Below are 9,754 nucleotides of genomic sequence, written 5' to 3'. Positions count from 1 at the left end.
CCCTCATCGATTATTTCAATTAATCAAATTTCATTAAATTTTTGACTTTTAAAATCAGAGTGGCTGTCTCTGTGTCTTGATGCAGATTATTGTATGCATTATTTGATGAAGAGTGTTTAGATTTAGACTGTTGTCTGTTAATTACATCCACAAACTTGTAAAAGGATGTTTTGTTAGTTCAGGTAGATATGTTGTTGTATTTGGAGTTTTTCCCTTCACAGTTTCTGTCTTGCACTTTTGCAGAATTACTGCAGTATGACAGCTTCTCATTCTCTAAAACAAAAAACTGAAAGCTTAGGTGTAGACTGTGGTTGATAGTCAGTTGACGGGGTGTTCTGAGACTTCAAATATGTTGATGAAAGCAGGCAGTTTGACTTTTTCTTGACCTCCCTGGGCCTGACCTTACTTCCTTTGGGGTTTCCTTCTGAGCCACCTGACACGTGGGGTGACATCTGACTGCCAGCCATAATGCAGCGCGCACGCAGACACACAGACATGCACATACATACACATACAGGCTATATAGAGAGAGATACGCATTGTGCTGATGTGGAGATGTGAGTAGACGCAAGTCAAAGCCACAGCTTCCTGAATAGAAACACACGATAGGAAAGTTCTCATGGGAACTCTGTCAACTTTTAACCTCTTGGCCTCTAAATGCACGCAACACACACACACACACACACACACACACACACACACACACACACACACACACACACACACACACACACACACACACACCAGGTTGTTTCGAGTTTCAGTTCAGTTAGTTTTACTACTATTGAATCAAAGTGAATCAAAACATTCACTGTAAATGAAAATGGTCTGAAAAATTACAAAAAACACATGATGAATATAGTTTTGTTAATATGAAAATTATGAAAACCTAAAATTATTTCTTTGTGTCCGCTGTTCACAAACATATGTTGTTATACCAACATAGCACCTGCTGAATGAGCATGCTCTTCAGCTCCTCCTTTGCATCTCTGCTGTAACTGTGATCCAGGAAGCACTGATGTGGTTATTCACGGTGTCTAGACTTCTCTGGTAAAACATAACTGTGCTGAAAGTCGTTTTAGCCACCATAGTTATATATAAAACTAGTGTTTCACTGACTTTATTTCAGCATATGTTGAACCCTTTAAAGTTATAATGCTTTGTTACGCATCAAACCATTGTTTCTCAACATTTTTTAGCGATGTACCCTGAGCTTAAAATACTTTTTCCACCAAGTGCAACCTCAAACCAAAAACAGAAAAGAAAAAAATGTGAGAGATGAAAAAGAACCCCCATAACTGCGTATAACATTGGATTAACAAGAAGATGATATCATAGGTGTACAATCGGAGTCTCTCTGCTAAGTTGTGCTTAAATTGAATGACAAACATGGGCTGTTTTTTCACCGAGGATCTTAGTCATCTGTAAACAAATGTCAGTTGCTTTCACCTTTTGTGAGGCTTAACGGCCGTTGACTTTGTCATAACATTGGAAACAGAACTTTCCAGACTTATTTTTCATTAAACTTACAATTTAATTTCAATTTCAGCAAAAACTAAAGTTAGTCTCTGACATAATCGAGACTATCTCAAAAATGATGCTCTTATTTGGGGAAAACTCAGCAAAGGACATTGGCTGTCTCAGTGTTGGAAGAAGATGCAGTCTCCCAGCATCTATGATGCTAAAAGAATCAAGTGCCTCCAGTGCTGATAGCCTAAAGGGAAAAAGGTGGCACATACACGAAAATGGTTCTGATTAAGCACGTTTGTTGACATGACCAGAATAAATTTAGATTTTACAACTTTTTCCTGTAGTTTTGTTCAAATTCTGTCCATTTAGCTTTGGGTAATTAGCACTGGAAAATACTGGCTCCAACTGATAACTCATTTGGTCATTTGATTTTTTTTTTAATGGAAGGTTTCTTTGCAAAGGTAGTTCTTGTTAAATCTGGGAAAGTAAAAACAAGTAAATGTAAAAGTCAAACGCTGCCTGCAAGTTGGAATTTGCTAATTCATTCAGTATGTGGAGTAAAAGCTCTTGTTACAAAACAAACAAACAAAATAACAGCTTGTCATTTTTTAGAGCTTTGTCACTAAGTGGTATGACAGAATAAAAGAAACAGAATAAACAGAAACACAATATCGCAGCAGATGTGAAGGTAAAATTATTAATCAAGCAAATATTTAATGTTTTAACTAATCTTATCTCATTGTCCCACTATCCAAACATATGAAACCAAACTTATGTTTTAATGTTATTTGTACATTTTCTTTCACTTTTTCTTGGCTCAGGAAGCTCATTGCAGTTTCAAAGTAGAAGGCCTGCGTGGATTTGCATTCTCATCCTCACACTGATGCAGTGACACCAGAATGTGGGAACAATGTTTGCACCATCTAGTGTTGAATGCTAGTCACTGGAGCAAACCCAGTCGCAGTGTTAGTTGAAACCTTCATCAGTCTTTTTAGTTTTGGCTACAGCTTAATGTTCTGCAGGGATCAAAACCATCACATGTGACTTGTGATTCTGGAAAGCATCCAACAATAATTCTAATAGTTTTTATTTACGTGCTCATAAAAAGCACAATAAAAAAACCTTCATATTACTTTTAATGTGTATTTACCTTTTTACTATCCGAGACTTATGGATAGATTTAATGAAAGAGTCACCAGAAGTAGAGCTTTTCTGGATTCTTGAAGAGAATCTGAGAGGATTATTTTGCTAAATTGTACATTTCTTCTCATAACTACAGTGGCCTTGAGAGGTCTTTTAAGCATGTCACAGCGAAATCCTTCACGTTTTAGTTTTTGACACTTCCGCAGCTTTTCTGCCACATTATTGTTTCCCTTAAATCACTTCTGTTGTGCATTTTTCCAAGTGATTGCGTTTTCTTAAGTTGCATTGCGTTCGACCTCCCAGGGCTACTATACATGTCTTTACAAAGACCTTTCAAATATACAGTAATACGAAAGATATCTGACTTTTCTTTAGCTTATTAGACTAATAAATCACAAATTAATCCCACTCCAGAAAACCTTTGAATCCATTGAGTACATTTTGCAAGGTATGAAAGGATTTTGAGGTCTCATAGCAGCAGTGTGCAGTCTCATGGTCTCCTTGTGCTTTATTTACTGAATCTTTATTTGGAACATAACTACCTGTTGGCAATGCAAAAAGAGTTTCTTGATATGCTATTATGTGTAAAGACCCTCAGGTTATCAACTTCCTGAAACAAGTTGTTTTGTTCTCTTCTGACTGAGAACAAACAGGTCTGAAGAGCAGGTGGGCGGACCCCCTGTGCTTACAGTGCTTGAAATGACCATATTAAGAATATCTGCTCTCAGTGACATCATAAAAATCCAAGTAGAAAGTCCGGCTGCAGACAGAGCCCTCAGAGTTGTCTGAATCCTGAGCCTTACTCACAGAGGTTAATTGTAAATCTTACTATTATTATTGTTATTATTAATTAGGTTTTGGCCATCCACCTTTTTTAAAAGCATGTATACAGAAACCAATGAAAAGTGGAAAAGGTCAACTTAAAAACAAATTAAAGGGAATTAAAGATCAGTAACATTAATAACCAATATAAGGCCATATTTATAAATATTGATTCTTTAATGAAGGATATCATAACATACACAGCAATCACAACATCATGACATAACACCATAATCAAAGAAAACATGGGGAAATATTATTTTGTAATCTTTTTCAACATGCTATAGTTCATCAGATTTATTAGGTGTACTGTAACCATATTGGTTTTCAAGGTGACCCAGATGACCGTTGCTGCCAACACATTGCTTCAGAGCCCTGTTCACTGTGGTTTCACCAAGTGTTCAGCCACACAGAGTGGAGATAAGAGGTGGAGGAGGCAGAGTCCAGTTTCGTCAGATCCCATTTTACATTCTAGTTTCACAACGTTCTCATGCAGGAAGGCAGGAAGACCAGGTTTAAACTCATATGTGCTTCCTGGGAGAGCAACACATGAGTCCTCTGGGTCTAGCCCAGTTTACGTCAAGCCCCCATTACCTTTTCCTACCCTCTTCTCCTCCCCCGACACACCCCTATGGTTGGGTGGGTGTTATCAGGCCCTCAGCCAATGACATTACAGCGAATACCCTTTGAACAAGCCACGATAAATCAATCTGTGTCACTGGAGGGAGGAAAACAGGCAGAGGGAAGGATCTTAAAGATAAACTGGAAAGCATTGCTATAGTGATGAGAAAGAACTTTGCACTAATATCCTAATGAAATGAAGACCTACAGTTTCATGTAACTGTTAGTAATTATTTTATTGTGGAAGTATAAAAACATATCTAGATGGAAAAGTGCGTGAAAACAGATATGAATGAAAGTGACCTCTGGTGGTCTGTTCAAAGTTCTCAGACTGATTTCGGTTTTACGTGTCAGCCAAAGAACAGGATTCACTGCCAAAGAAATAACCGTGACTTCCTTACATTTTGCATTTATATGTTTTGGTTAGTTGGTTAGAAAATGAAGAAACTTGTATCTTAAATCTCACAACGCAGTCTTATGCAGTGATGACAACTGTGTGCTTAATGGAAGAAACTGTCTGCAAGTTGGAATTTGCTACTTCATTCACTATGTGGAGTAAAAGCTCTTGTTACAAAACAAACAAACAAAATAACAGCTTGTCATTTTTTTTAAAGATTTGTTACTGTGTTACATGACAGTTGTGCATAGACAGGAAATTATATTATATATACATATATATATATTTATTTATTTATTTATTTTTTTTCAGGCTTATGATGCGGCAACATGTATTACTTCAGTTATCATCTGTTTGTGTAAGATCTAAGATGTGTTTCTTATTGTTCTTGTTGGTCACAGTCATGTGACCTGTCATAGGTGATTTAAGATGTGTTTTACTGTCTGAAGAAGAGCAGGTATGCTCAAAATGTTACAAGGTACTAGAGGCAATAAATAAGGTAATTTGAGACGTGCCCCATATGATGGTGAGAATGTGCCTGGATTTTTTTTTATCCTGTTTTAGAGGGTAAAGGGAAGACAGCAAATGGCCTGAGGCAGATTCCAGGCCTCGGCAATAGCCTTACAGCATGTGGGTTGCCTGCTCAACCCAGTGAGCTATATCAGCACTCCTTTCAGGTTGTCTTTTGAAATTATATTCTTGTGTGCCTGTTAATTTGTAGGAGGTACATTAAGGTTAAAGTGAGTCATGTGATAGTTTTAGTTTTCTTCTGTTCTGCATGCACATACTTCAAATTCTTTAGGCATGCCGTGCTAGTACCTTGGTTAGCCCCTGTCTTAATTCTTCATGAAATAGGATTTAAAAAGGTGTGGGAAACAGTCCTCAGTGATTCTGGTCCACATTGACATGATAGCATCACACAGTCGCTGCAGATTTGTCAGCTAAACATCCATGATATAAATCATGACACCCCAAAGCTGCTCTGTGTAGTAAACTTTGGTGACTGTGCAGAACATTTGAGATTTGTTCAAGAAACCAGTTTCGGATTTAGGAAGCCGTGTGACATGGTGTGTTATTCTGCTGGATGCAGCTGTCAGAGACACGGTCACAGACATGGTCAGCAACAATACTCCGTTACACTGTGGCATTTGAATAATACTCAGTTGGTATTAAAAGGCCAAAAGAGACAACAAAATTTTTTTTGGCCTTTTCCTCAGTGATACTTAGGTTTTCTTGTAATTAAATTAATTATTAACTAATTAATTAATTATTTTACTTTTTTCTTTTATTTGGTTTTTATTTATATCTTATGTGTTTTTATTATTTAGCTCCAAGGTACAGCACTTTGCATCATCTGTGGTGGTTTTAAAGTGCTTTATAAATAAAGATGCTGATGAATTACTCAAACCAACCTGTTTGACACCCAACAACCATGTCGTGTTCTAACTCACTTAAATCCCAATTCTTCCCAATCAGATGCTTGGTTTGAATTTACTATCATGCGACTCACTGATTTGCATTTTGTATCTTTAAATTTGATGATGTGGAAGATCTTGCTCTTCTCTTTTCATTTTTTTCTGTACCTGAATGGGATAGAATACATCCACAATCCTTTAGCTTCAGTTGTATATACAGTTTAAGATTATCTTTACTGCTGTTTTCTTATCTAACAAAATGGAGACAGAGAGCAAGCATGAGTGTTCAGCCTAGGGTATGACCTTTCTCTCTGATCCTGCCTGTCGTACAAAACTAAAATCCAGCCTCATTCCAGCTTGCTGTTTGTGTCACCCTTACCAATCGATAAAGCTGTACCACAAAAACAGAACAATAGAAGGATAACGACTACTGGATGAGTGATTACTCTCGATTATATTTTCTAAATGACAACAGAGTGACAGTACCAGAAACTGAAAGCATTCAGATTTGAAGCCTGATCAACCTCATATGTATTTGGACATATGTTGCAAAATTAACTACTATTCAATATGCTTTTCATATTCTGTCTCCTCTGTTTAAGCATATGGATGAACATTTGCACATGCACGCAGAAAGTGAATCTAATCTTATCTTATGTGCAGAGTCCACATGTGTAGGCACAGGTCATTCAGACAAGCTCAGCACTGGTTCTTTGTAGAGTAGTGGATCATTTACACACACATATGTTTGTGTGTATGCGTGTAATTATGTCAGCATGTTAGGAAAGGCCGTCACGCTATCTTGGTTGTGCTTTATCAATGGGAGTGAATCGAGTGTCATGTTTAACGAGTAAAAGTGTGAAGCATTAGCATTTTTATAAATTTATGTTGATATAATAGCTACTGCTGTGAAGTGAGACAGAGATTTACAGCAGATATATCTCTAAATCGCACTCCATTGGGTCTGACTGTTTTTTATGCGTTATGCATAAAACACCAGATCCCCCTGCCCCTCTGCTGACTCAAGAGACAACTTGAGCAACCTGGTAGTGACGTCAAACTCTGTGGAGGACACCAGGACACCAGGACAGCCTCACCTCCACAGACACACACAAATTAAGTACTATTTAAAAATACAACAGATCCTTTGTACTCCTTTTGTTCATAGGTCCATAAATTTTCAACCCACTCAAAATTTGGATTAGAAAAGAACAGAAGAGTAATTTTGAAAAAAATAATACATGTATCTGTTTAGAGTGGAGTTGTATGTTGTCCCTTTGCCTGCATGCCTGCATGAGTTTCCTCTGAATGCTTTTGAATACATCCTCTCACAGACCAGAGACATGCTTGTGATTCTAACTTGGCCATGGATGTAAGTATGTAACAGAGTGCTGAATGGTTAAAATTTGACACGTCTAAAGCGCTCTGAGTGGTCATAAGATTAGGTAAGCAGTATAAATCTGAGTGCATTACATTAACTTACACATTTAAGGACTAAGCACATGGTAAAATATGAATAAATGGTGGAAAATGGAGAAGATTGGAGCATTTTTGTGGGGGATGGGATTAAGAGGAGAATTCAAGTCCTCGGAGGAGACAAACATGTACCTGGGGATCCCGGAGGGATTCGTGATGAATTTGCGACCTAAATTCATTCACACATGGGCAAACCATGAGTTCCCAAAATTATGACTTTAACCACAAACAGCTGCACAGATAAACTTGCAGGAACAGCATTCATGCATAGACAGATCACAAATAAAAGGTGGGCGTTTTGCTTGTAGAATGACATTTGTAGGGACGACGGCGTATCAACAAAACTGCTAGGTCTACAGGTGCTATATTATTAGGTTTTAGTTTAGTTTTTTTCCTGTAACATCAGCTCTTGAAATCCAGTGTTGAAACTGTCAAAAACCAATCATTTGCTGTCAAAACTGCAAATTTTATGCTTTTATTCTCAGCACGCTGGTGAATCTCACCTGAATCTCTCAGTTTGCAATGTTGCTCTACCTCTTTGGTCAAGATTAATAACTAAATTGCTGGTGGTCCTCCAGCAATTTAGTGCCACTAAACATGGGCTTATGCTGACTTCCAGTCGAGCAAGAGGACAACATGAACCAGGAGTCCTATTATAGCTTTGTCAAGGGAGGGCAAGGTGTGGATGCATCGCATTTAATGTCTGGTGGCACGAATTAGGCCATATCTATAAACCTTAGCTTTGCTTTATGTTCTTTCTTTATATATTTCTTGGGCTTTCAGCCTTTGTTGTGAGACAACAGCGGTGAGAAGACAGGAAAGCTGGTGAGAGAGAAAAAGGGGGGAAATTTTAACCAGGCTATTTAAACATGTTTATGTTTTTGATTTAAACAAAGGCTATGTCATAATGCCATATTGCAAAGGCAATATGGCATTATAACATATTGGCCACCTGTTAAACCTAGTGAGCCAGACTTTCACTCTGTCTTGTATTATTTCTTACTCTGAAATGAAAGCATGCTAAATATGAAAACATACAGAAGTGATAAATTGGCTTTAGTTTCTTTTTCACATTATTCAACTGAATCTGACAATAATTATTTGTGCTAACTGTCACAAACTGGAAATCACCAGATCACTTCCCTCATTAATTATTGATGCCTGTGACTGAGGTTAATGACTGATTAAGGCACAATGGGCCTTTTGAATATCTCGTGTCTGACTCACCCTCTCGCTTCTCTCATGGCTGCGTGTCGCTCGCCCAGCAGATCAGGGAACTGCTGATGACAGCAGACAAAGCAGAGAGATCCTTTGATCAAACCACAAAGTACAAAACTATATCACTGTGGCCCCTGAACAAAAGCTAATGAATGACCAGGCTGGTGCTCGTCGTGTAGCTGCAAGCTTGCTGTCAAGATTAATGTCTTGAGGTTTTACTTAGAAGGGAAGAAAAACAAACAAAAAACAAAGACTCATTCATAATTTGAACCATAAACAAGAAATAAACTTGTTTACTTGTTACCTAAATGGGCTTCAAATATTACAGCTTCCTCCAGCCTAACATGAATTTACTACAGAAACTAATGGAGTTGCAATATGGCATTTCAGATGTTTAAATCTCTGCAGCCTTCGTATCTGAATCGTTTCTGACAGAAATATTTAATTCTGCATTCTTCTTAACCTTAAAGTGGAGTGGTAGGGTCATTTATGACCCCAGTTGTATATATGCATATACTGTTGTGATATTTTTAATTCTAAAGTGCTGTCAGTCTACGTCTTCTACAACCTTTCAGGGTTTGTTACAAATTGTTTTGGTTTTTTTTTTCAATATATAAGATTTGATTCAATTGTAATTTTGCACTTATAATCACTACATTGTAACATTTTGAAGGTAACCATGGCTGAAAGTCCTATAACCAGGTTCAGAAATATGTTGAAATGCATGCAGGACAGGCTGTGGACAAACTCGCTGTTATCAGTGATTTTTGGAAAAGATTTGTAGCCCAGTTACACAAATACTATAACCCCAGCACTGATCTTTGTGTAAGATAAACAGTTGCAGACTGGTGCAGTTTAGTTGCATCTCTTCTAAATCAGCCGCAGCAGAAAAATCTGGGAGAACTGTGATAGCAAAAAAACAAAAACATAATTAAATACATGTAAACATTTTAAAATATCTGTACTAGTCATTCTATAATAATACTCCAATTCATTTAATAACATAATAATATACACATAATAATCGGTATCAAGACATCACTTTAGAACTGATTTCCAGTCTTACTGCTCACTCTTTGTGGTCTCTTACCATGTTAAATACATCCCCTGAGTAATACATAAGGCTGCTGAGATTCCCAGGCAGAAGTAGATGCCTTTTACCAATCAGAAGAAACCAGGATGGAAGAGTCAG

This window comes from Perissodus microlepis, chromosome 8, assembly GCF_051167445.1.
Source record: "Perissodus microlepis isolate ML-2025 ecotype Zambia chromosome 8, ASM5116744v1, whole genome shotgun sequence".
Taxonomy (NCBI): domain Eukaryota; kingdom Metazoa; phylum Chordata; class Actinopteri; order Cichliformes; family Cichlidae; genus Perissodus; species Perissodus microlepis.
The sequence above is the reverse complement of the archived record's forward strand: the minus strand, read 5'-3'. Positions refer to the sequence as shown.